The 26,005-nt window shown below is 33.2% G+C and overlaps 1 long non-coding RNA gene across 1 annotated transcript; it reads left to right on the top strand.

Annotated features, from left to right (window-relative positions):
• Nucleotides 1–4,320: 4,320 nt before the first annotated feature.
• On the top strand, nucleotides 4,321–16,858 carry LOC127717668 (uncharacterized). Its single transcript, XR_007989289.1, has 2 exons — nucleotides 4,321–4,448; nucleotides 16,162–16,858. It is a non-coding gene; the product is annotated as an uncharacterized LOC127717668 (long non-coding RNA).
• The last annotated feature ends 9,147 nt before the right edge of the window (nucleotides 16,859–26,005 follow it).

The following is a 26,005-nucleotide window of genomic DNA, read 5'->3' on the forward strand; positions in this document are numbered from 1 at the left end:
ATACATTTTCTTTGTATTTGTCTCCTTGACCATTTTCATCTACTCCATGGTCATTTGTATATTTTTTGTACTATTCTGTAGATGGCTATACAAAAGATCTGATATTATTTTTATGATTTATTTCACGCTCATATTGCAAAACATATACCCACATTAAACAAAATTTACTTTTTAATTTATAGATTGATTTTGATCCAAGGAGGATAAAATATAAAAAAAAATAATATTATATTTGAAATATTGACTGTTTCTTTTATTATATGTGCTTCCACAACTACAGGTCATCGCAGGGCCACCAACAATAAGGAAATGTGGTATGATTGCCAATGAGACAACTATCAACCAGAGACCAAACGGCTAGGATTCAAACAACTACAGGTCATCGTGTGGTCGCCAACAATAAGCAAAGTACATGTCATACACAGCTACATGTGTATGAGGGTCTGGGTAGGGTGTACAGAATAGAGAATGATGGGCCAATGCTACAGAAAATGGACAAAAAATAGAGAATGGTGGGCCAATGCTACAGAAAATGGACAAAAAGTAGAGAAACACACAACAAAAAACTAAAGAATAGAGAAAAATAAGATGCTAAAATATAAAGAATAGAGAATAATAGGGAAATATACAAAGAATATAAAAAAATGACATAAAAATATAAGAAATACAGAAATGAAGGAATATCCAGACCCATTTTAGTAATATAACTTTGAAGTACTTCAAGTTTTAAGTAACAGTGTTATTCTTTCAATGTGTGGTACACTTGAGCAAAACAACTGTTTTGTACCAGTCAGGTACTTTTGAATTATTACAACTTGCAGTAAAATTTCATATCTAATTATGATGAAAAAAAGTACTATATACTTATTGTACCTTCTTAGTATCACACTATATTAGTAAAAAAAATGGTACTTACAATTTGATGTACAAATTCTAGCTCTGTAAAATTATGGTGCTAAATAGTACAGTATAAAATTGAGAATGGAAATGGGGAATGTGTCAAAGAGACAACAACCCGACCATAGAGCAGACAACAGCCGAAGGCCACCAATGGGTCTTCAATGCAGCGAGAAACTCCCGCACCCGGAGGCGTCTTTCAGCTGGCCCCTAAACAAATATGTATACTAGTTCAGTGATAATGGACGTCATACTAAACTCCAAATTATACACAAGAAACTAAAATTAAAAATGATACAAGACTAACAAAGGCCAGAGGCTCCTGACTTGGGACAGGCGCAAAAATGCGGCGGGGTTAAACATGTTTTTTGAGATCTCAACCCTCCCCCTATACCTCTAGCTAATGTAGAAAAAACAAACGTACAACAGTACGCACAGTAAAACTCAGTTTAAGAGAAGTCCGAGTCCGATGTCAGAATAGGAAACAAAAGAAAATAAACAAAATGACAATAATACATAAATAACAACAGACTACTAGCAGTTACTGACATGCCAGCTCCAGACCTCAATTAAACTGATTGAAATATTATGTCTTCATCATATGAATATCAGGCACAATCCCTCCTGTTAGGGGTTTAGTATTATACCGTCATAAAATATATGAGAAGAACATAACCCGTGTCATGCAAACAACTGGTTTTAGAATAAATATGTTTAATTCCGATGCAAAGACCCTATAAGTGAATCAATATTAAAGCCGAAGTAGTTTGGAAATACTCTAATGTCAGTGCTATATCATTTATTTCGGAATGTTGGGTATACGCAATGCTCTTCCACTTCAAACTTTATTTGGCCTTTATAACTTTTTCGATTAAAGCGTCACTTTGATATTAGTAGTGAACATTGATACCATCACAAAATTATATAATTGACAATGCTGATTAACACGGATCTACCATGACACGTGCACTACTTTGATATTAGTAGTGAACATTGATACAATCACAAATAAATTGATTTATATAATTGACAATGCTGATTAACGTCCAGTGGCAAATATTTCATGTATCCTCGAAACGATAATACACAGAACAATATACTAAGTCCTGCAAATTAATGTAATTAACACTTTATACATATGGTGCGCCTGAAACGTTTTACTGGATTTACCTTCATTACAGAATTCGAATCAAAGTAATGCCGAATCATGCACAGCAGGATATGCTTATTTTGTGTGCGCACTCGATTGCACATACATTGCAAATGTTTTCACTCCACTTTTAATACCTCTATCGTATCGTATCTATACAATTGTGATTTAACTGCTGAATTTTCCAGGTTATGGAAGGGCATGTGCAGTATAAAAAAAACCTGGGACTGGAATTAAGATCGCCGTCAGTCTAAATTTCCCAAATGTTACCATGTGTCAACCATCGAAAACCACTGAATAAAAGGCTCTTGATTTTGGATAGGCACATAAAAAATGTGACGGGATTAAGAATATTTTGTAGAAGCTCAACCTTCTCTCTAACTGGGACAGTGTTGTTACAGCACAACATAAGAACAAACTTTATACAATATGGATTCAAAATTAAATTGGTGGAACTATATCGTAAATAATGATACATCTACAAAATGAACACACTCACAGCATGGAAACTTTTGTCTGGATCATAAATAAAAGTAGGTGAAAAAACTGTCAAAATAGGTGCAATTTGGGTACCCTCATGTTATACAGTTGTTTTATGATCCAAATAAACTTACTATGATACCAATGTGGATCCATAGAGTACTAGGGTATAATAATAAAGATATACTGTTACACACTTACATTTTGATAACACTTTTGTGCAACTCGAGAACCGAGATGATGTTTTGAAAGCTATTTGGAGTTCCAAATTTTAATGGCATGTCGACTTCTTCATAATCGTCAGCTTCATTTATGGTTCTCTTATGATATATTGGCATTTGTATAGAAGTACTGAGCTCATACAAGAAGTGAAATGAAGACAAAAAAATGTATCAATATTTTATCTCGCCAATTATTTTCGTTTGTCAATATACTTTCACGCAAAACCGTTCAGAACAATTTATATGAAGTTGATCAAGAGTCGAGTCCAAATGGTATCCATTGTGTGTCGAAATTGCCCACGTGTGTATAAAACGATATTAAATGAAGTTCTCAAACCAATGAGACAATTGTTATAATTGTACAATTGATTGTTGTTTGTCTTATAAACGTTCAGTGGCAAATATTTCGCACATAAACATATCTTTAAATCTAATAGGCTCTGTAAAGTAGGCTAAGTCGGGATGAGGATCGGAAACTTTGACAAATCAGGGAATGGTGAATAGGGCAGTAATTAGGCTATGCAACAGGCAACCTACAGTCCCCCGAAAAAGTTGTTTCTAGAGTTCTAGCATTCAGAGAGCTTGGAAAGTTCCTAACTCGTGGCATATTCATACATGTACATCATACAGTCAAGTGGACTCCATTTACAGAGAAATTTATACACTCCAGAAGGAGAAAATAAGACCAATTGCTATACCTAGGGAGATATAACACTACTATGTCCAAGGGCTGTTTGAATTAGGGCTAATCTATATTCTTAACACGCCATCATTCTTCTGATTTTGTTGTTGTATTGGGAATTATCTCCACACCCCAACGTCTCTATCTTCATGTTGCTTTGTCGTTCACCTTTATTATCATGTAATATATGGCTTGACAGTCAGTAATCCATCAATCGACAATCCCTCCCCCCTCCCCCCACCGGTTTGAAGACCAACAATTAAATTCATTTTTCTGTCTTCTATCTTTTCTCTGCTTATTAATTATCCATATATCTGTTATATTTACTAATAATTCTGTCTTAGTTCAAATTACCCCCATCAGAAGGTCAGAGACTGTTATTATACATTTCAATGTATACAATAAAAGGGAACCGCATCATCAACATAGGATAAACTGATGGACATTGACAAGCAACCATGCATGGTCAATAACACATTCAATTTCCATATAGAGTACTGGTATTAGATATGACATACATACTTTAAGTATAGTAGAGCTATTGATTTATTCATACGACTTTTGTATACAGTATTTTATAGGTCGATTTTCTTTCTCTGAAATGTAAATAGGTTGTATACGTTATTCTTCTATTTGTAGATATGATTATGAAACTTTAATGCCTCCAAGCAAACAATTTAACCACCGTGATGACCTGGTCATTGGGTAATTTATTTAGATATATGAGCATTCATGTGTTATAGTATTAGCGATGATAAACGATCTCAAGGTTTAATAATTATTGTTAATTGTTATATTTTGATTCACCTGTAAAACCGGTTAAATTTAGAAAAAAATGTCTCAATAGACATTCGGTTTCTATTTGGTCAAAGAACTGTTCAACAAATGTCATCAGACTGGAAGTACAGTTATATTGAGTGCTTTGGGAATATTGGGCTTAGTATCCGGACCTATCTAGTACCATGTTACACGTTTGGGAAGAACGCACAGCTGATGGATAAAAGTTGTTTACTATATGGTAAGGATCAATTAATTCCTTATTATTTTACTTCCTCTTAATGCATATGTACATAGTTTAAATCAGGGCGTTAGTTGGTTTTCCTGATATTAATTGTTTATTTTTTTGTCATGCCGATATAAAAAAGAAGATGTGGTATGATTGCAAATGAGACAACTCTCCACAAGAGACCAAATGACACAGAAATTAACAACTATAGGTCACTGTATGGTCTTCAACAATGAGCAAAGCCCATACCGCACAGTCAGCTATAAAAGGCCCCGAAATGACAATGTAGAACAATTCAAACGAGAAAACTAACGGCCTAATTTATGTACAAAAATGAACAAAAAACAAATATGTAACACATAAACAAACGACAACCACTGAATTACAGGCTCCTGACTTGGGACAGGCACATACATACAGAATGTGGCGGGGTTAAACATGTTAGCGGGATCCGTTTATATTTACAATGTAGCTAGAGAATTTTTGATATATGATCGTTACCTATGCATAAATAGTCTAATTTACGACTGCTTCACCAGACTTCCTTACATGTATATATACAACCAGGATTGTTATGTAGAATGTCTGTTTTCTCTCCTATACGTTGTGGGTTTTGCTCATTGTTGAAGGCCGTACGATGAACTATAGTAGTTTATGTCCTGGTAGTGGCTCTAGGGGATAGTTACCTCATTGGAAGAATGTTATTCTAAAGTATATTGATTGGCTCATTCGTCACAACTCGGCCGATTCTGTACCTCATCTAAGGATAGAAGAAGAGTAGCGGAGTCACCCGAGGATTGCCGATTGTTGATTGGCTAGCATCTGATGGGTCTATAAATGTAGTTGATTGTCTCGTTTCCGAATTCCTATGATTCTTTGCATTTGTGTACTTTTGAAAAAAACAAATTGTTTAAACTAAATGTAATTCTTGATTCATTGGTCAAATGTTTTAACCTACATGTAATTATTGATTCATTGGCCAAATGTTTTAAACTACATGCAATTATTGATTCATTGGCTAAATATTTGAACCTATTAAATTTCAGCCCTTTAGTTTAAACATTATTTTATTTTTCAAAAGTGCGCAAATTCCAATTATACAAGAAATACAAGGATTTGGAAACAATAAGAGCTCATATAAATCAGTCTCCCTTTATCCTTGTCCACCGACATTTCAAACTCTTTTTAAATAGTTACAACGATGTTTTACTCTTGTCCTTAAGAAACATGGAATATGTGCCGCTGGACGATTATCAAACAACAAGTTAACTTTAATATATCATATATCCTTCTTATGTATAACAGTTATACGCAGAGATGGTTTTCGTGATTTCTCCGAAAACTATTCAATTACCATCACAAATTGACAAATCTACGATATGAATTAATCGGTGCATGACTCCACCTATCGTGTTGGCTTGTGTTGGCTGGTACCTTGCAGGTATGCTAGTGGAATACGCATGAGGGTCTGCATTGGGGTCCCTCAATGCTGTATTCTTTCTTTTTTCAAGCTATTAATACTTCTCTATTCTTTATATTTAAAAACCCCATTATTAAACCCCATAATTCCCTTTTCTTTATTTTTTGGCATATTTTTCTCTATTCTTTATTTTGTTACCCATTGTTCTCTTTTCTGTAAAGCCCATCCAGACCCTCACGCATGTCACCATGGACCTACCTAATAAAGGAATACGTTCAAAACTTATGTGAAAACAAAACAATGTTATTCAAAAATTGAGGAAGATATTAAAAGCAATTTAAATGTTTGAATGAATATCCGCACGTGATGACCCCATCGTTTTGATCTTAAATGCAATTTTAAAATAATATTATACCGGAAATTAACAATCATAATATGCAGCATTTAGAAGGCTATTTAAAAACCCATTAATATGTCCTCCCAACTTTCGCATGCTTGTGTTTCCGGGACACGCCAATAGATACTATTCAAAACACTTAACACGGTTGGTAAATTTTACAGAAATTTCTTAAGGAAGTTTTTTAAAATTTTTATTTTAAATAAGATCACTTTATCATACAGTTACATGTATAAAGCCACAGTTAACTTTCTCTTTGTTGCACAAAACCGGAAGTCAGAAAAACAATCGATGTAGTATGGAGATATAAACAAAAAAATAATAGAATTTTTCAATACTTTTTAAAAATGTATTTGATATGGTGCTATTTTCAAAAATTAAATAAAAGGTACAGTTCAGACTTTGTTCAGGTTGTTTTCGGTCTACATGTGAAAAATTGATACAATTTGTAAGGATTTATCTGAATCCACTGTTACACAAATATGATAGTAATCTCATGGAGTATGCAGGGAAAAGCTTTGTGTGAAAGGAAAGATTTTTTTTGTTATAAGATAATAGCTCTCACAAAATATTTTCATATATATATTGATATGTACATTGTCGGAAAATATCAAATCTATTTGCACAAGCTTTAGAAACAGGTCGAAAAGCGAGGCTCGCCGAGCTTCTCTCTTGTTTCGTAGTGAGTACAAATAATTTGTTTATTTCCGACAATTTACATGCATTGTTTTCATCCTGCAATTTACACCCGTCACTGGTTTAGTTTTTTAAATCCAAATAGATATCTCTGATTTTTCAAAGAAATTGACATAGTTTAAACAGTTAAACGCCGACTGCGAGGAGGATCTCAAAATGATGTCACACAAAAAGAAATCTTCTCATTACTATTTACTCAATATGGAAGCGGAGTAGTACAAATAAAGCAAACATTTGTGTGTGTACCTGTTATTTGTACAATAATTGGCTGATAACAGAACAAAATAAAAAAAAAGGGATCAGTTTACTTTATTTCTCCTAGGTAACATAAAAGATAAATTTATCTTTTGTAAAATAAAACTATCTGCGTTATCTCCCTTTATAGAGCAAAATTTAAAAAAAAAAAAAAAAAAAAAAAACAATAAAACATACATGTATTTTATATTTGTATAATCCATTAGATAATTAACAGTCAAATAATTTTCCATATTTAGATAAAAAGTTTCACAAATGAATTACATTCCTGCATCGAAAATTGCTTTTTTTCTTATTAAAAATCTAAACTGATCATTTGCTGTGTATTGCGATTCAACCTAGGCTGTAGATACCAAACGGAGAAACAACACTCATGAGTCGAAGATTGACTAATCATTTGCTGTGTATTGTGATCCAAACTAGGCTGAAGATACCAAACGAAGAAACAACACTCATGAGTCGAAGATTGACTGATCATTTGCTGTGTATTGCGATCCAAGCTAGGCTGTAGATACCAAACGGAGAAACAACACTCATGAGTCGAAGAGTGACTGATTATTTGCTGTGTATTGCGATTCAAGCTAGACTAAAACCGTTGTTTAGATACAAAACGGAGAAACAACACTCATGAGTCGAAGAGTGACTGATCATTTGCTGTGTATTGTGATCCAAACTAGGCTGAAGATACCAAACGAAGAAACAACACTCATGAGTCGAAGATTGACTGATCATTTGCTGTGTATTGTGATCCAAACTAGGCTGAAGATACCAAACGGAGAAACAACACTCATGAGTCGAAGATTGACTGATCATTTGCTGTGTATTGCGATTCAAGCTAGGCTGTATATACCAAACGGAGAAACAACACTCATGAGTCGAAGAGTGACATGATCATACCAAAAATCAAAAATACAATAAAAGTATAAAACACTACATTAAACTAATGCTTGAGAAACACGAACTTCATAAAAAAGGGTAAGCAGATCCTGCTCCACATGTGGCACCCGTTGTGTTACTCATGGTTATTCCAATAGAAAATTGTCCTCAACTTTTTTTACATTTGCGCGTGATTGGTTTAAATTTTTGAAGTTTTCCTATGCTGCAAAGAGAAGCATCCTTCTGGAGAAATATTGTAACATTTTCTAACATTCATCTTAGTTTTGTCAAGATATTTTGAGGCGGCGAAAATAAAAAAAAATTGTGTGATTTTCTAAAGTGATATGCGTCGGGCAAAGCGGCATAACTCAGATCTATAATGGTAGGCTATGTATGTGTTTTACTATCTCTTTGATACATATACCCTGTTGACAAAATGAAACAAAAATGAAAAATTGGAAGGCTATATGATATTCAAAACCTGTATAAAGGAACAGATTGATAACGTTTGAATAGTCTTTATGTATTATGATGCAAAATGCTTTTTATTGACACCATCTTGCTTTTCCTTCTTGAACCTTCGAACACTTACTTTGAATGCATACAACTTTGCATGGATTGTGCAATTATTCTTCATTCTTCGGTCCTTTCATCTCAGTGTTTTCAAACACAGAAATAAATACATATAAACATCAAGCACAACATCAGATATATATTTATATTCTACTGGAGGGAAATATCTGGGTTAATAATACAATTTGATTGGTTGCCTTGCCAGGGGATATTCCCTGTGAACAAAACAAAGATCAGAATGGTATATAATGTTGAAATCAGGACACTCCAGTATAATATAATTGTTATTCTGGATTCACAGGGGATATGGGCTCATATTCCCTGTCAATGCCCTATATCCCCTTCGCCTGGCGACTCAGGGATATAAAACACTGAGAGGGAATATGAGCCTATATTCCCTGTGAAGATCCCGAAAAACATATATTAAACATATCAGGGCTAACCATTCATATTTCAATTAGGTTTCCTTAGATTTTTATCTAACTATGACTTATGTGTAAAACAAATACAAGGGGAAAGAGTTGAGATCTAAAAACAAAACTAATTTAACCATGCCACATTTAACGACGTCCGTCGTAAACTCTGTCGGTACTTAAGGTCTAGTAAAGTTCTTTTAGTACTTATTATTTAAAGTCGAACACTGAAGGTTTATAGTACCCAGGTTCAGTAAATTTCTATTTCGTTATTTAATGTTCAAAGCTATATCATTGAGGTTCATAGCTCTGTCAATACTTAAGGTTCAATGCTCTGTCAGTACTTGAGGTCTAAAGCTCTTCAGTATTATGCTTCAAATGTCTATCAAGATTTAAGGTTTAAAGTTTTTACAGATCTTAAGGTAAACAAGCTTTGTCTTAAAGTACTTTAAGTTCAACGCTCTGTCAGTACGTTAGATCCAATTATCTCATAATTTAAGATCTTAAGCTCTGTCAGTACTTAAGGTTCAAACTTGACAGTACTTTAGTTCCAACGCTTTGTTATTATTTGAGGTCGAAAGATGTCCGTTATTCAGACTTAACACTACAAAAGTCTAAAAGTCTGAAAAGACCAGTTTTTGTCTTAATTTGCATGAACTTTTACTCGACATTCTCCAAAAGTATGACTTGTGTCTTAATTTTTCTTGACAAATTCTCATTTATATTAAATTTGTATGAAATTTACTCGACATATTCTCGACATTCTGAATATGGTCTTAAAATTTCTTGACAAATTCTTGACATTTGAACACTCATCTGTCTTGAAATTTCTCGACATATTCTCGACATTCTTATTTTTTCTCAGTATGGCTTGACATATTCTGAACATTTTGAATCGTGTCTTAAATTTACTTGACAGTTCTGAGTTTTACAAGTCATGACCAATATTCATGATATAACTGTAATCTTTATTTCTCTTTATATGATATACTGTTGTTTCAAGTTACACTTCTTTACAACAAAAATAAAAGTTGGGCATGTAAAATAATTGAAAATTTGGGTATATAAATATTTTTACAAATGCAAATATTGCTATGAAATCTAAAGTATAAAATAATTCAAATGTGGGTGTGTTGATATAAAACAATTTCAATGTGGGTTTTTAAATAATTACAAATTTTGATTCCTAAATCTTATAAATTAAATGATTCAAACCAATCATACTGTAGACATATTTCATTCTACATTCATAATATTCAATGTTGATATGGTAAATAATTATTATACCAAAATGTGGTTTATATAAATAGCAAATTATGATGATATACAAATCATTCATTTAACAGAAGAAAAATTTGTGTAATGTCATCTGTTGGAATATATGAAGTATTACACATGGACAGGATGTTCCCCCATAAAATTAAGGTATTCCACACCCAAGAGTACACGCAACTGTCAAATAGAAGTTATTGCTTTACCTGTAATCAGCCATACAACTTATCAGTTGACCGACCATGCCACTACAATTTAAAAAGTTTGTTGATAGATGAAAATGAAAATCATCATTTTGATGAAAAAAAATTGAATTGAAATGGATTCTCTTCATCAAAATTATGAAGTTAATTATTTTAACATAAAAACAAATTGAATAATTCCCAAAGATTAAAAGAAAATTATTATCTACTCCAGGAATAATAAAAAAAATGTATTTATAATGGGTCCCATCAATGATTTCTATAGAAATCATCGGTCTTATGAAATGGTTCTCAAACAGACATGCATAATATAGATCTAAACATTTTTTTCTTTTCAGGAAGGAGTTATCACAAATATTTATTTTTGATAAAAAATTGTAAAATTCAACACTCAAATTTGAAAAAAAAATTTTTTGGGTTGTTCTAAAAAATGAATAAGGTTTTTGAATCAAGATGGGAACAAATTCTTTGACCTAAACGAAAGCCTCCCCCCCTCTTTTTTTAGCCACACAAACCTAAAAAATGAATTGTGGGGTCCAAAAGAGACACAAGACACCTATTTTAGTAAAGCAAATTTGACTGGCAGTTTTGCGAACGGCAAAAATCTAAATGCTGTTTGTCAATACCTTCGACTTATATTCCAAGTGAAAACAATTACTTAAAAGTTTAATAAAAATAAATCAAAATTAAACTACATGGGGGATTATTCAGGGTATTTTAACTTAGTTGCACCAAAAGGGTATCTTACTATACCAAATTAATTCTTGATTCTTCAAAGTTTAGTTTAGGCATAATAAAAAGGAGTATATAACATCAATAGAATGTCATAAACAGTGCAGAATAAGTCTGTTCGCATTTCAGGCAAAATTTATACTGTTGAGATAGTGTCAAGACATATTTAAGACTGTCAAGAATGTGTCGAGACATATTCAGACATTATTTAGAATGTCAAGAATATGTCGAGACATATTCAGACATTATTAAGAATGTCAAGAATATGTCAAGACAGATCGAGACAAATTTAAGACAGTCAATAATTGGTCGAGACTAATCCAGACTCTTATCAGATGATACAGGAAGTGTCGAGAAATTTTAAGACAATGTTCATACTGTCAAGACACTTGTCAAGAAAAATCAAGAACCTTATTAGACAAATTCATACTATGTCAAGAATTTTTAAAAATTATTCAGGCAAATTAAGAATGTCGAGTAAAAATTCATGCAAATTCAGACAAAAACTGGTCTTTTCAGACTTTTTGACTTTTGTAGTGTAAGCTCTCAGTGTTTAAGGTCAAATGCTGTCAGTATTTAAGGTCCACAGCTCTATCAGTACTTAACATCCAAAGCTCTGTCAGTACATAAGATTCAAAGCTATTTCAGTTCTTATGGTCCAAAGCTCTCCGTAATTAAGGCCGAAAGCTCTGTCAGTACCTAGGTTTCAAAACTGTCAGTACTTAAGTTTCAAAGCTCTGTCAGTTCTTTAGGTCAACAGTTCTGTCATTATTTAAGGTTTAAAGCTGTCAGTATTAAAAGTCCAAAGCACTATCAATACTCAAGGTTTAAAGATCTAGCGATACCTAATATTCCAAGCTGTGTCCGATCAGTATTTAAGGTTCAAAGCTGTCAGTACTTTAGGTCCAAACATCTGTCAGTACTTAATGTTTAAAGCTGTTAGCTTAAGATCCAAAGCTCTGTAATACTTTAGCTTTAAAGCTGTCAGTCGTTAAGGGCATAAAGTACAAAGCTCTGTAAATAACCATAATCAATTTTAGAGTGATGAAACAATATAATAAACATGTTCATGAAAATTGTATAGTTAAACTTTAAAATAGAGGCTGTACATGTATCACTGGTATATTTTTATAAATTTGATAAAAGGCAAAAAAAATATTTGCGTTGTTTGGGTCAAAATCTTGTCCTGCTGGACCAGGAGCCTGTTTATCTCTTGTCCTGCTGGACCCGGGGCCTGTTTATCTCTTGTCCTGCTGGACCCGGGGACTGTTTATCTCTTGTCCTGCTGGACCCGGGGCCTGTTTATCTCTTGTCCTGCTGGACCAGGGGCCTGTTTATCTCTTGTCCTGCTGGACCCGGGGCCTGTTTATCTCTTGTCCTGCTGGACCAGGGGCCTGTTTATCTCTTGTCCTGCTGGACCAGGGGCCTGTTTATCGAAGCGCTCTTAGGACTAGGACAGGTCCTAAGATCATCTCAGGAAGTATCTTTTTCCTAGGTGAGTTTATCAAATATGTCGTAACGTAGGAAAAGTCATAGGAATCGTCCTAACTTTAGGACACCTATTTAGGAGTCTTAAGATGGTCTTTGGATGGTCCTATCTTAAGGATATATTCTATGATGGTTAATTTGTAAACAAATACGACCTCCACCTATAGATGTTTATTTAAGAAGCAGTATAAATAATTTTTTTTAGCAAAAGACCACTTATGGACCATTTGGGAGACATTGATATTATACGCATGCAAGTATAGATTATCACGTCCGTAAGACAGGCGCTTAGAGAATGACCCCCTTTTTCTAAATATTTTATTTTGTGTATTTTGATTTTTACTAAGTAAATATTCTTTAATATTTTTACATATTTTCACTTATTCAATGTTTTCTTGCTCTTAATATCCAAAAGATATTACGATAACAGTAGTATGTCAATGATGTCGCTCTATTTTTATTTTCCACGTGGGAAATAAGAGTAGAGTGGCATCATATATAAATAAATCACATTAAATAAATGAACATAGGTTAACATAAAAATGATTATTAACTTTGAAAAAAAGTTAAAACATAAAAAAAAAATTCAGAAAAAGGGGGTGCATTCCCAAAGCGCCTGTGATCCGTAAAGAAATATTTTATGTACTCCATATATATATGAAAGATGCACGAGTTTTTCCTTTGAACTCTGTCAATTATAAAACCGTGACACTTCGAATTAAACTCACTCAAAAATATATAATGAGTGTTACCGATTATATTTTGTTAAGTGTCACCAGAGACATATAATGTATTATATGTCTCTGGTGTCACTATCTACAAATAATTTGTTCAATTATTATATAAAACGTTGTTACATTTTTATTGTGTTTTTGCTTTTGTTTCATTAAGTTTGAATGTACATAATAGAAATATCATTTATTATCTATATTTTAATAATAGTAATAATATTTCTAATTTTCAATCTTATAATTATTACTACTGGTGAAATTCGATGCATTTTTTATTGTTAATATCCTATTTTCCTTTACGCTAACACTTAGGACAGAAGTTAGGACATCCTAGCTAAGATAGTCCTGAGATAGCTTCGATGTGCATGCTGAGACATGTCGTAAGTCGGTCCTAAAATTATTCAAACTTTTTTCTTAAGATAGGTCTTAGGACAGATCCTAGGACAGCTTCGATAAACAGGCCCAAGGTTTCTGTATATCCATTATAGTTTTAAAAATATTAAGCAAAAATGAAAAATAGGGGTTCGAATTGTGATTTAGGGGCAAGCAACAACCCCTGTGAGGAGTCAATTAACACTTTCATTTGTGTATTGCAGATCATTTTTGCTATTCAATGTTTCAGTTTATTTATTATAGCTTTTTAGGAAATTATGTAAAATTAGTCAAAATAATTATTCATACTTCCTATGTCGAGTTAACTGACAATTTGATTACTTTTAGAGTAAGTGCATACAGAGTCTGTGTCACTCATTTGCATCTATGTGCATCTTCAACAAAGGACATTATCCAATATTTTAGACTAGAATGTAATTCCTGATTAAATTATCTTTCTTTTTTTTTGGTCTTGTTTTGTTGATCATTTTTGCTGTTCTCAGTTTTTACTTTATCTTCCATAGTTTTTGTCAAAAATGCAAAAAAATGGGCAAAATTCGGCATTAAAGGACAATAACTCCTCTAAAGAGTCGACTGACAATTTTAGGCATTTAGACCTATTTGTGAATATCGTCTTGCTGATCATTTTAGCTGAATATAGTTTCTTTCTATCTACAATATCTTATAAAAAAAATGCCAAAAATTGGTAAAAATCGTCATTTAAGGGCAATTATTTTTTCCTAACAATGTCGTTAACTTGTTTTTCTGAAAATGTTTGCTAATTACAGGTAAAAAACTTTCTTTATGTACGTAACTTTTCGTCAAAAAAGCAAACAAGAAGCACACCTGTGTCTATATCGCTCACTTTAGAACTTTTATTTACAAATATATTTTCTATTATAGTAACTTTTTGTGTTGCTGATCATATTTGCAATTTACATGTTTATGGCTAGCTAATATTAATTTTAGATAACAGCCAAAACTTAAAAACAATAAATTCAATACATTTCAGGGTCAATAACTTAGCGGGTTAACAAATTTTCAGGGTAGATAGATCTTGTCATGCTTCGAAAAAGTGAAAAAAATGTATATTTCAGGGGGCAATAACTCAAAAATAGGTTTACAGAATTTTCATTGTTAATTGATCTTGTAGTGTTTATAATTTTTGAAATTTACACATTTCACTTGGCTCCTTTTTTATAAAATAACAGTCAAACAACTGATATTTCAAAAACAATAACTCCACAACAGATTTTCCCCCAATTTTCGGGGAAGATACATCCTGTCATTTTTGAAATTTTAAAATTTTGAAAAAGGAGTCGACTGCTTATTTCAGCCATGTTGGCTTATTTGTAGATTTTGATTATCCTATATGCTATTTACAGTTACCTTCTATCAACTATAGCTGCTGCAAAATTGCAAATAAGGGATAAAAATAGTAATTCAAGGGCAATAACTCCTATAAATGTTGTTATCTGCGAAGTTTTTGGAATAAATGGTTAGTAAGTGTTAGCAACATCTCCTCATGTAAATGGTTTTAAGCGGAGAAACTTTGTAGGTATCAGACCTTCTATGGGATACTGTCAAATTGTTTCAAACTAATTCTGTTCAATTAAACTTAAATAATTGTTCAACTTAACATCCTGATTTTTAGTGTGTGCGTGTTTATCATAGGAGCTAAGCGATTGGAAAATCCTGCTTTACTGTAAATATATTTCATAGAGATAAGAAGATGTGGTACAATGTATGAGTGCCAATAAGACAACTCTCCATCCAAGTCACAATGTGTAAAAAGTAAACAATTATAGGTCAAAGTACGGCCTTCAAAACGGAGTCTTGGCTCACGCCGAACAGCAAGCTATAAAGGGCCCTAAAATGACTAGTGTAAAACAATTCAAACAGGAAAACAAAACCAACGGCACAATCTATATAAAAAACGAGAAACGAGATACTCTTAAGAACCACATCAACAAACGACAACCACTGAAACAGGTTCCTGACTTAGGACAGGTGCAAACAAATTCAGCGTGTTAAAACGTTTTAACAGACGCCAACCTCCACCCTTACCTGAAATAGTAGTGTAACATTACAACATAGAAAGACACACTATAAAATATCATGTTCCCCAATATTAAATGTTCTCTGTAGTGTTTTGTGGACTGGTGCTTAGTTATCTTTTTTTTTCTTCTTTTTGCCATGGTGTTATCTGTCTTTCTTCAACTAATTTTGAATGTTCAATTGGTATGTTTTATGTTTGTTTTTCATATTTAAAAAGTATTTTGCTATATTTGTTTTAGGTTTGTTGTGTGCTATACCACCAATGAATGTAGTGTTAGCTGTTAATCTACGGAGACAAATTCGAATTAAATATAACATTTCTGGATCTATTCCAAAGGATATCCTTGCTGTAATTCTGTGTCCATTCTGTACTTTGATACAAGAATCACAACAATTAACAGACCACCAAATTGAAACAAAAATTCCATCTGATATGGTGATAGACAGAGACGATGTGGAAACCCAAATCACTAAGGAAACTCCCTCCTGACAGACAATGAAAAAAAATATTCAGCTCAACTAGAGAACTAAAAAAGGCTGTAATTTGCGAATGATCATGACACACCCACAAAATAACAAAAAAAATCTGGCTGTGATTTGTGAATGATCATGACACACCAACAAAAAGACAAAAAAAGCTGACACGACAACTGATGAATGAAAATGTCTTTTTACGGGAAACATTATTCAACTTCATTTTTGCACAGTGTATAAAAGTATTGTTACACAATTAACCTGTATATAAAGGACAATTAACCTGTATGTGAAGGACAATTAACCTGTATATAAAGGACAAATATGGAATCAAAACAAAAACATGTCCTTCTTAGGACGCTATCCATTATACAGAGGTTTAAATAACAAGCTTTTTTTTCTGTTTTATCCTTGAAAGGCGTCTATGAGTGTAGATAGATAATAAATTTAAAGACAGAACTAGTCCGGTCTAAAGCTCTTCAGTACCTTGGGTGAGCTAACACTATGGATTCAAAATTAAATTGGTGGAACTATATAGTAAATAAGGATACGTATACAAAATAATCACAGCATGGAAACTTTTGTCTGGATCATAAATAAAAGTAGGTGAAAAAACTGTCAAAATAGGTGCAATTTGGGTACCCGCACTTTATACAGTTGTTTCATGAATCCAAATAAACTTACTATATAATATTATTGTGATACCAATGTGGATCTATTTCAAGAGAGGAGCGAACGATACCGAAGGCACATTCAAGCTCATAAGTTGAAAATAAACTGACAACGCCATGGCTAAAAAATAAAAAAAGACAAATAGACAAACAATAGTACACAAAACACAACATAGAAAACTAAAGACTGAGCAACACGAACCCAACCAAAAACTGGGGGTGATCTCAGGTGCTCCGGAAGGGTAGGCATATCTTTCTCCACATGTGGCACCCGTCGTAATCAAAGGACTATTCAAGGCTACAAAGAGAATTAATAACACATCCTTATTAATCAAAGTTACACGACGGGAGCCACAAATGCAGCAGGAACTGTTTTCCCCTCCGGACCACCTGGTTTTATATGGTTGGATTATTGCTGGCAATATTTAGTTTTCTGTGTTGTGGTTTGTGAACTGGTGTTTGCATTTTGATTTTCTCTCTTTTTTATTTGAGTTATTTTGTTTTCTTTCTTTCGTCACTACAACTACAACTTGTAGAGCCGGATTCATTAAATGGCAAGTCATACCGACGTCGAGTGAAATATGATCTATAACCGAATCTAATATGCAAATTTTAGAACACATGGAAAGGTATAGTTTTTTTATTGTTAAATAGAATATTGAAAATGGATGGAAACTTCAAATCGTCTGCGGCTTTAGGGTAGAGTACTAGGGTATAATAATAACGATATACTAATAAAAAATTACATTTTGATAACATTTTTGTGCAACTCGAGAACCGAGATGATTTTTTGAAAGCTATATTTGGAGTTTCAAATTTTAATGGCATGTCGACTCCTTCATAATCGCCAGTTTAATTTATGGCTCCTTTATGATATATTGGCATTTGTACAGAAGTACTGAGCTCATACAAGAAGTGAAATGAAGACAAAATTATCTCGCCAATTCTCTTCGTTTGTCAATATACTTTCACGCCAAACCGTTCAAAACAATTCATCTGAGGGTGATCTAGAGTAAAGTCCAAATGGTATCCATAGCGTGTCGAAATATTTTGCGCACGTGTGTATAAAACGATATTCCATGAAGTACTCAAACCAATGAGACAATTGTAATAATTGTACAATTGATTGTTGTTTGTCTAATAAACGTTCAGTGGAAAATATTTCGCATATGAAAATATCATTAAATCTAAAAGGTTCTGTAAAGTAGACTTAAGTCGGGATAAGGATCAAAAACTTTGACTGCCACTGGACAAATAAGAGTATGGCGAATAGGGCAGTAAATAGGCTATGCAGCAGTCAATCTACAGTCCCCCGAAAAAGTTGTTTCTAGAGTTCTAAAGTTCAGAGAGCTTGGAAAGTTCCCCACTCGAGGCATATTCATACATGTACATCATACAGTCAAGTGGACTCCATTTACAGAGAATTTATACACTCTAGAAGGAGAAAATAAAACCAATTGTTATACCCAGGGAGAGAGAACACTACTATGTCCAAGAGCTGTTTAAAATAGGGCTAATCTATATCTTAACACTATAAAAATAAGGAGATGTGGTATGATTGCCAATGAGACAACTATTCACCAAAGTTCAAATTAAGTGGATGTAAGTAATTATAGGCAACCATATGCATACGGCCTTCAACAATGAGAAAAACCCATACCGTATAGTCGGCTATAAAAGGAACCCGACATGAAAAATATGAAACAATTCAATTAAAAAAACTAACGGCCTAATTTATAACAAACAATTTACGAAAAACAAATATGACAGACATGAACCAACGACAACCACTGAACTACAGGCTTCTGACTTGGGACAGGCACATAAAGAATGTGGCGGGGTTAAACATGTTTGTGAGCGCTCAATCCTCCCCCTAACCTGGGAAACGCCTTCATTCTTCTGATTTTGTTGTAGTATTCAAAATTATCTACACACTTCAATGCCTCTATTTTCATGCAAAATGTTTCTTCGAGAGCTAGAACGATGAAAAATCTGCCTCAGCGTGCATGTCTAGAATGTTCATCTCATGAACGGGTTATCGTCTTTAATAATCATGACCCAAGAGTGACTGAGGAATAGTAATATAGTCACCATTGGTCTTCCTCCGACCGGCAGTACAAATTGAATCCTCGCCAAAGTGGGGCGTCCGTTTGGCTGTGCGAGATATACAAGTTCGCAGTCACGTCCGGTCAGAATGGGGACGTTAAATACGATGCCTTTGCCACGCTCTTTGCATGTTAAGAACCCTTGCAACAACTCTTTGAGGGGCCGTAGGTGTCCTGTTGCAAGGCTAAATTTTTTTCCCTATCCAAGATACCCTCATTTTCCAGTGGCAGTTCAAATTTCCCCGACTTTCATCCTGGACGGCCTCTATTACAGGACCTACCTATTGTATTTATTGTTAATTTGTTCTCGTCATGAACATGCATGAAATATTTGCCACTGGACGTTAAGCAACCAACAATCAATCAATCAATTATCATGTAATACAATGTATATGCAGCTTGACAGCCATTAATCCATAAATCGACCAACAAATAAATTCATTTTTCTGTCATCTATCTTTTCTCTGCTTATTAAATATCCAAATATCTGTTATATTTACTAATAATACTTCCTTAGCGAAAATTATCCATGGGTCCCACTAGGCCAGAGGTTGAAATAATATATGACAATAAAGTCAAATTAAGAGAACCACATCAGTAACATAAAAAAAACTGATGGACACTGACAAGCAACCATGCATGGTCAATAACACATTCAATTTCCATATAAAGTACTGGTATTAGATATGACATACATACTTTAAGTATAGTAGAGCTATGAATATTTATTGTTCAGGAAATAAATTGACTTTTGTGTACAGTATTATATAGGTCGATTTTCTTTCTCTCAAATGTAAACAAATTGTATACGGTATTCTTCTGAAAATACGTTGAGTTTTCAGTTATTTGCAGACATGTTTATGAAACTTTTAATGCCTGAAAGCAAGCAATTTAACCACCATGATGATCTGGTCATTGGGTAATTGATTTAGATAATTGAGCATTCAAGTGTTAGTATAAGCGATGATAAAAGAGCTCAAAGTGTAATTGATAATTGTTATATTTAAGTTCACCTGTAAAACCGGTCAAATTTAGAAAAAAATGTCTCAATAGACATTTGGTTTCTATTTGGTCAAAGATCTGTAACAGTTCAACATAATGTCATCAGACTGGAAGTACAGTTATATTGAGTGCTTTGGAAACATCGGGCTTAGTATCCGGACCTATATAGTACCATGTTACACGTTCGGGAAGAACGCACAGCTGATGGACAAAAGTTGTTTACTATATGGTAAGAATCAATTAATTCACTTGTATTTTACTTCCTTTTCTACTTTAACCATTAAAGTGACCACCTTCAACAAATTGAAGATTATATCACAGATGGATAACTTACAACAAGACATAGATTAATGTTATACAAATTAAATATAGAGGAAAAATGAATATTACAAATGTACATGTACAAAAAGTTTGATATGAATAGCTACATTTAATATTAGGGTCTGTATGGGGTTCACAGAATAGAGAATAATGACTTTATTAGTACAAAGTTCAAAGTTCTTTATTTCAAATCAAGGGCCCCTGACGGGACATAATGACAATAATACACAATACATTCTCATTCATAACACATAAACATATAAATGGAGATAAGATTAAAATTCACTTAAAGTGGATGAGAGTACAATACAAATATAGCAATAAATTATGTGTGTACCTTTTATTTGTACAGTAGTTGACTGATTGCAGGATAAGTAGATTAATGTCATTTTACCTTTTTTGTTTTGCCGTTTACCAAGGAATTGTATATTTAAATATACAATTCCTTGCTTTTACACACCGCCTATACCGATCCAAAATCCGCGAAGGGATCCGAATTCCGAGGAGCAATACCACTTTGTTTAGTGCAATTCGTAAGTAAAATCTGGATCCGATTCCCACAGAGGGGTATGCTCCATGGGAATCGGATCCAGATTTTACTTAACAATTCAAAATTTATTTACCGAGTTCTTGCCATGCCTTAAAACTTTTCCAGGTGATTTTTGTGGTGATAGCACGGTCATATTTTTAATCGCTTCTGATTAACCTTAAGGGCATTAGATACAGTTTCACGTTATATTGTCATTTTTATATTTTTGAAATATGTTGTAGGCCTGGGCGAGTTGTATAAGAAATCACATGAATAAGTATGAAATATGTGCCGCTGGTTGTTAATCAAACAACAATTAAACTTTTAATATATCTTACATCTTGTTGATGCATCATCACAGTTATACGCAGAGATGGTTTTCATGATTTCTCCGAACAATATTTAATTGCTGTAACAGTCCAGTTACAGTTATACGATGTTGTAAAATGTCAATATGCATGACTCGACCTATCGTGCGAAAAATGTGTTGGTTGGTATCTTGTAAGTAGGGTATTCGAACGCGCATTTCACCATGTACCTAGGGCTTCGGTGGCCGACTGGTCTAAGTAGTCCAACTACTGTATCACCAGCCTGTCAACACTTAGGTTGTGAGTTCGAATCCCGCATATGGCAGGTGCAAAAGTACTGAAAGTGGCGTTAAACACAACGAAATAAGTTCAAACTTGTATGAAAACAAAACAATGTGATTTAAAAATTACGGACGATGTTAAAAACAATTTAAATGTTTTAATGAATATTTGCACATGATACCCCCTCGGATAGATCTTGAATATAATCTTTAAATAATATTATTTCGGAAATTGACCATCGTTATGCAGCATCTAGCAGTATATCTTAAACCCCCTTTAATGTGTACACCCAACTTTCCCGTTAATTTGTTTCCGGGACACTCAAAAGTATACTCTTCAAAACACTTAATACAACTGGTAAAATGTTACAAAAATATGCCTATGGACAGGATCGAAGTTATTTTAAAGTTAGTACAATGTGTGTGCAGACCTAGTCATTCTGTCAACATCAGTTTATAAGTTTTAAGTCAGATCGTTGATTAGGAGTAAGGGGGTAGAGAAGTGGGAGTACGGGGAGGGAATTGGGAGTAAGGGTAAGGGAAGTGGGATTTGAGGGGTGGGGAAGTGTGAATAAGGGACCCACTATCCACCCTCATCACTTAATTATAGACGTATAAAGCCAAAACTTACTTGTGTTTTGTTGCACAAAACCTTAGGTGAAAATGCAATCAAGGTAGTATGGGTATATAAACAAAACAAAAAATAGAAGTTTTAAATAGTTTTTTGAAATGTATTTTGTATGGTAAACTTTTCAATAATGAAATACAAAGTAAAGGTCAGACTTTGTTCAAGTTGTTTTCATGCTACATGTGAAAAATTGAATCCACTATTACACAAATATAATAGTAGTCTCATGGATTATACAGGAAAAGGCTTTATGTGAACAGAAAAAAAAAACTAAATGACATAATTTTAAAATAAGATATTAATAATAGCTCCTATAAAATGCTTTCATATAATGAAAAATGGGATCACTTTACTTTTTTCTTTCTAGGTAACAAAATAGGTAGTTTTACTGTACTTTCCTTTGTAAAATAAAACGATCTGTGTTACCTCCCGTAATAAAGCAGGTTAAAAAAAAACTTGAATCAATAAAAACATAAAAAAGATATAATATTTCAATCAGTTTAATTGTGGTCTGGAGCTGGCATGTCAGTAACTGCTAGTAGTCCTTTCTTAATTTATGTTAATCATTATCATTTTGTTTAGTTTCTTCTGTTACCTATTCTAAATGAGAGGCGAAATATATCAAAGGGACAATCAATTTCTTAAGTCGAAATTAAACTGACAACGCAATGGATAAAAAAGAAAAAGACAATCAGACAAACAACGGTACACACAACACAACATAGAAAAATAAAGACTGAGCAACACGAACCCCACGAAAAAACTGGGGGTGATCTCATATGCTCCGGGTAAGCAGATCCTGCTCCATATGTGGCACCCTTCGTGTTGCTCATGTTAGTACAAACCCGGTCGGACTCGGACTTCTTTTTAACTGAGATATACTGTTCGAATTACTGTGTGTTTGTTTATTCCACATTGGCTAAATGGTGAAGTGGGAGTATTGAGATCTCACAATTGCGGAAGATATCAAAAGCAATTTAAAATTATCAATGAATATTTGCACGTGATGTAACCCCCCTCGGATTGATCTTGAATATAATCTTTAAATAAGCTGAATAATAAAAGATAATAAATAATAGCTGAAGTCCGCTTTCGTGTGACGAAATTTTCTCTCTACGTTGAAGACCCATTGGTGGCCTTGTGCTGTGTTCTACTCTTTGTTCGGGTTGTTGTCTCCTCGACACATTTCCCCGTTTCCATTCTCTATTCTTTACATGTATTTTATCATGTTTATATTTATAAAATTCATTAGATTAAATCTCACAAATAATTTACCTTATCTCACAAATAAATTTCATTCTTGCATCAAAATTTGTAGTTATATTAATCATCTGAGCTGATCATTTGCTGTGTATTGCGATTCCGAGTGACAGAACTAGGCTGAAGATACCAAACGGAGAAACAAAACTGATGAGTCGAAAAGTGACAATATTATGTCAAAAAAACGAAAAACGACGAAAAGACAAACAAAAGTCTATAAATAATTTCATAAAATTAATGTTTAGAGAAACACGAAACACACAAAAAAGGGGGATGATCTCAGGGTAGGCAGATCCTGCACCACATGTGGTACCTGTCGTAATGCTCATGGTGAGTACCGATTCGGAGTTAATTCTTCCATGCTATCTTATATCCATGGCTTTGATTTTATGAATTCTCAGAAAAAGATCAGCTTGACAGCAGTTTTACCACACAAATAACGTAAGACAACTTTAAGGAATAGAAAATTGTCTTCAACTTTTTTAACATTTGTTCATGATCGGTGTAAATTTTTTAAGTTTTCGTATGCTGCTTATAAAGAGAATGTCCATTCTGGATAAATGTTGCATCATGTTCTAACAGTCTTCGTAGTTTTTTCAAGATATTTTAAGACGGGTTAAAGGACAAAAATTAAAAAATTGTGTGATTTTCAATTTTTTTCATTTTTTGTTGCTTAAAGTAATATGCGTCGGGCAAAGCGGCATAACTGAGATGTATATTGGTAAGCATTGTAAACTGTGTGTTACTACTATGATTGTTATTCTCTTTGTTAAATATACCTTATTTAAACATTGAAACAAAAAAGAAAAATTGGAAGCCTTGATGATATTCAAAATATACATAACCCATACAAAAAGGAAAAGAATAATAAAGTTTGTATAGTCTTTATGTATTTTTGATGCAAAACACCATCTTGCTTTTCCTTTTTGAACCTTCGAAAATTTATTTGGAATGCCTACAACTTTGCAAGGATTGTACAATCATTCTTCTGTCCTTCTATCTTATAATTAGTGTTTTCAAGCACAGAAAAAAAATATATAAACATCAGACACAAAAACAGATATAAACAAACATATCAGGGCTAATCATTCAATTTCCATTAGGTTTCCTTACTTTTTGACATCTTTTTTCTAATTATTACTCTAAAGATAAAACAAATATAAGGGGGAAGGTTTGAGATCTAAACAAAATAATTTAACCATGCTTTTTACGGCACCCGTCCCCAGTCAGGAGCCTTGTAAGTTGTAGCATGCCATATCTTATATATTCGTTATTTGGAAAATTTTGTGCTGATGGAAGTATTTTGATTTTTTTCTGTTAAATTTATTTTAAACTTTTATAGACTCTATATGGCCTTCTAGATACCGTTTTGTTATTTTTGTCGTTGAGTTGTAGCCTAAACGTCTACCCTACATCTCCTTTCATTCATGTGTTAAATTGAATGTACTTCTTTGGTTGTTACTGATATACTAATACTAGTAACTATCGATAATACGTTTTACATCTCCTTTCGTCACAGGCGAAATAAAAACTGAATTAATCTGTACAAATAATCAAAACAAAAGTGATAGTCTTAAATGTTCGCTGCTCTGTTTCAGAATAATACGCTTTTAAAAAAACTGTTATTCATTGATAGTATATAGATAACGGAACTTAAAAAGTAGGAAATAAAAAATGACAGGTCCGTGTCCTTGTTTTTAAGATATAATCAATTGAAAATTTGACACGAAATGATTCTCTATAGATTTTTCATACATTTAACATTGGAACCTTTTTTGTTCAAAAACTATGAAAAATTAACAAGGATTCAATTTGTATAAGATTTTCAAACATGACTTTTCAAACTATATGTAATAAAATTATGAAAAGAAAAGTAGGGGTAAGCGGGCAAAATTTGTATTGGCACTACATGGACAAAACTAGAGGATTCCGAATATCTGACAAAAATTAAAAACAAAAATGAGTAGTAAACATCCTTAAGGTTCTTGGTCACTTTCTGCAATATTCTTCATAATGTTTAAAAGAATAACAAATATAGGCTTAATTGGGGATATACTAATTTGCGATTCAAAACTCTGTCAGTACTTAAGGTTCAAAACTCTGCCAATACTTAATGTTCAAAGCTTTGGCATTTATTAAAGGCTTTGTCAAAACCCTGTCAGTACTCCAGGTCTAAAGCTCTACAGTAAGTCATGTGAAACGCCGTCAGTACTATGGTTCAAATGTCTTTCAGAACTTAAGATTCAAAGTTCTGTCAGAACTTAACGTCTAAAGCTCTGACAGTACCTAATATTCAAAGCTCTGTCAGTACTAAAGGTAAAAGGATCTTTCAATACTAAAGGTTCAAAGCTCTGTCAGTACGTAATATCCAAAGCTCTCATTATATAAGTTCTAAGGCTCTGTCAGTACTTAAGGTTCAAACTTGTCAGTACTGAAGGAACAAAGCTTTGTTAGTATTAATTGTCGAAAGATGCTTGCAGTATTTTTAAAAGGTCCAAAGCTAC

This window comes from Mytilus californianus, unplaced genomic scaffold (assembly GCF_021869535.1).
Source record: "Mytilus californianus isolate M0D057914Y unplaced genomic scaffold, xbMytCali1.0.p SCAF_10, whole genome shotgun sequence".
NCBI lineage: Eukaryota > Metazoa > Mollusca > Bivalvia > Mytilida > Mytilidae > Mytilus > Mytilus californianus.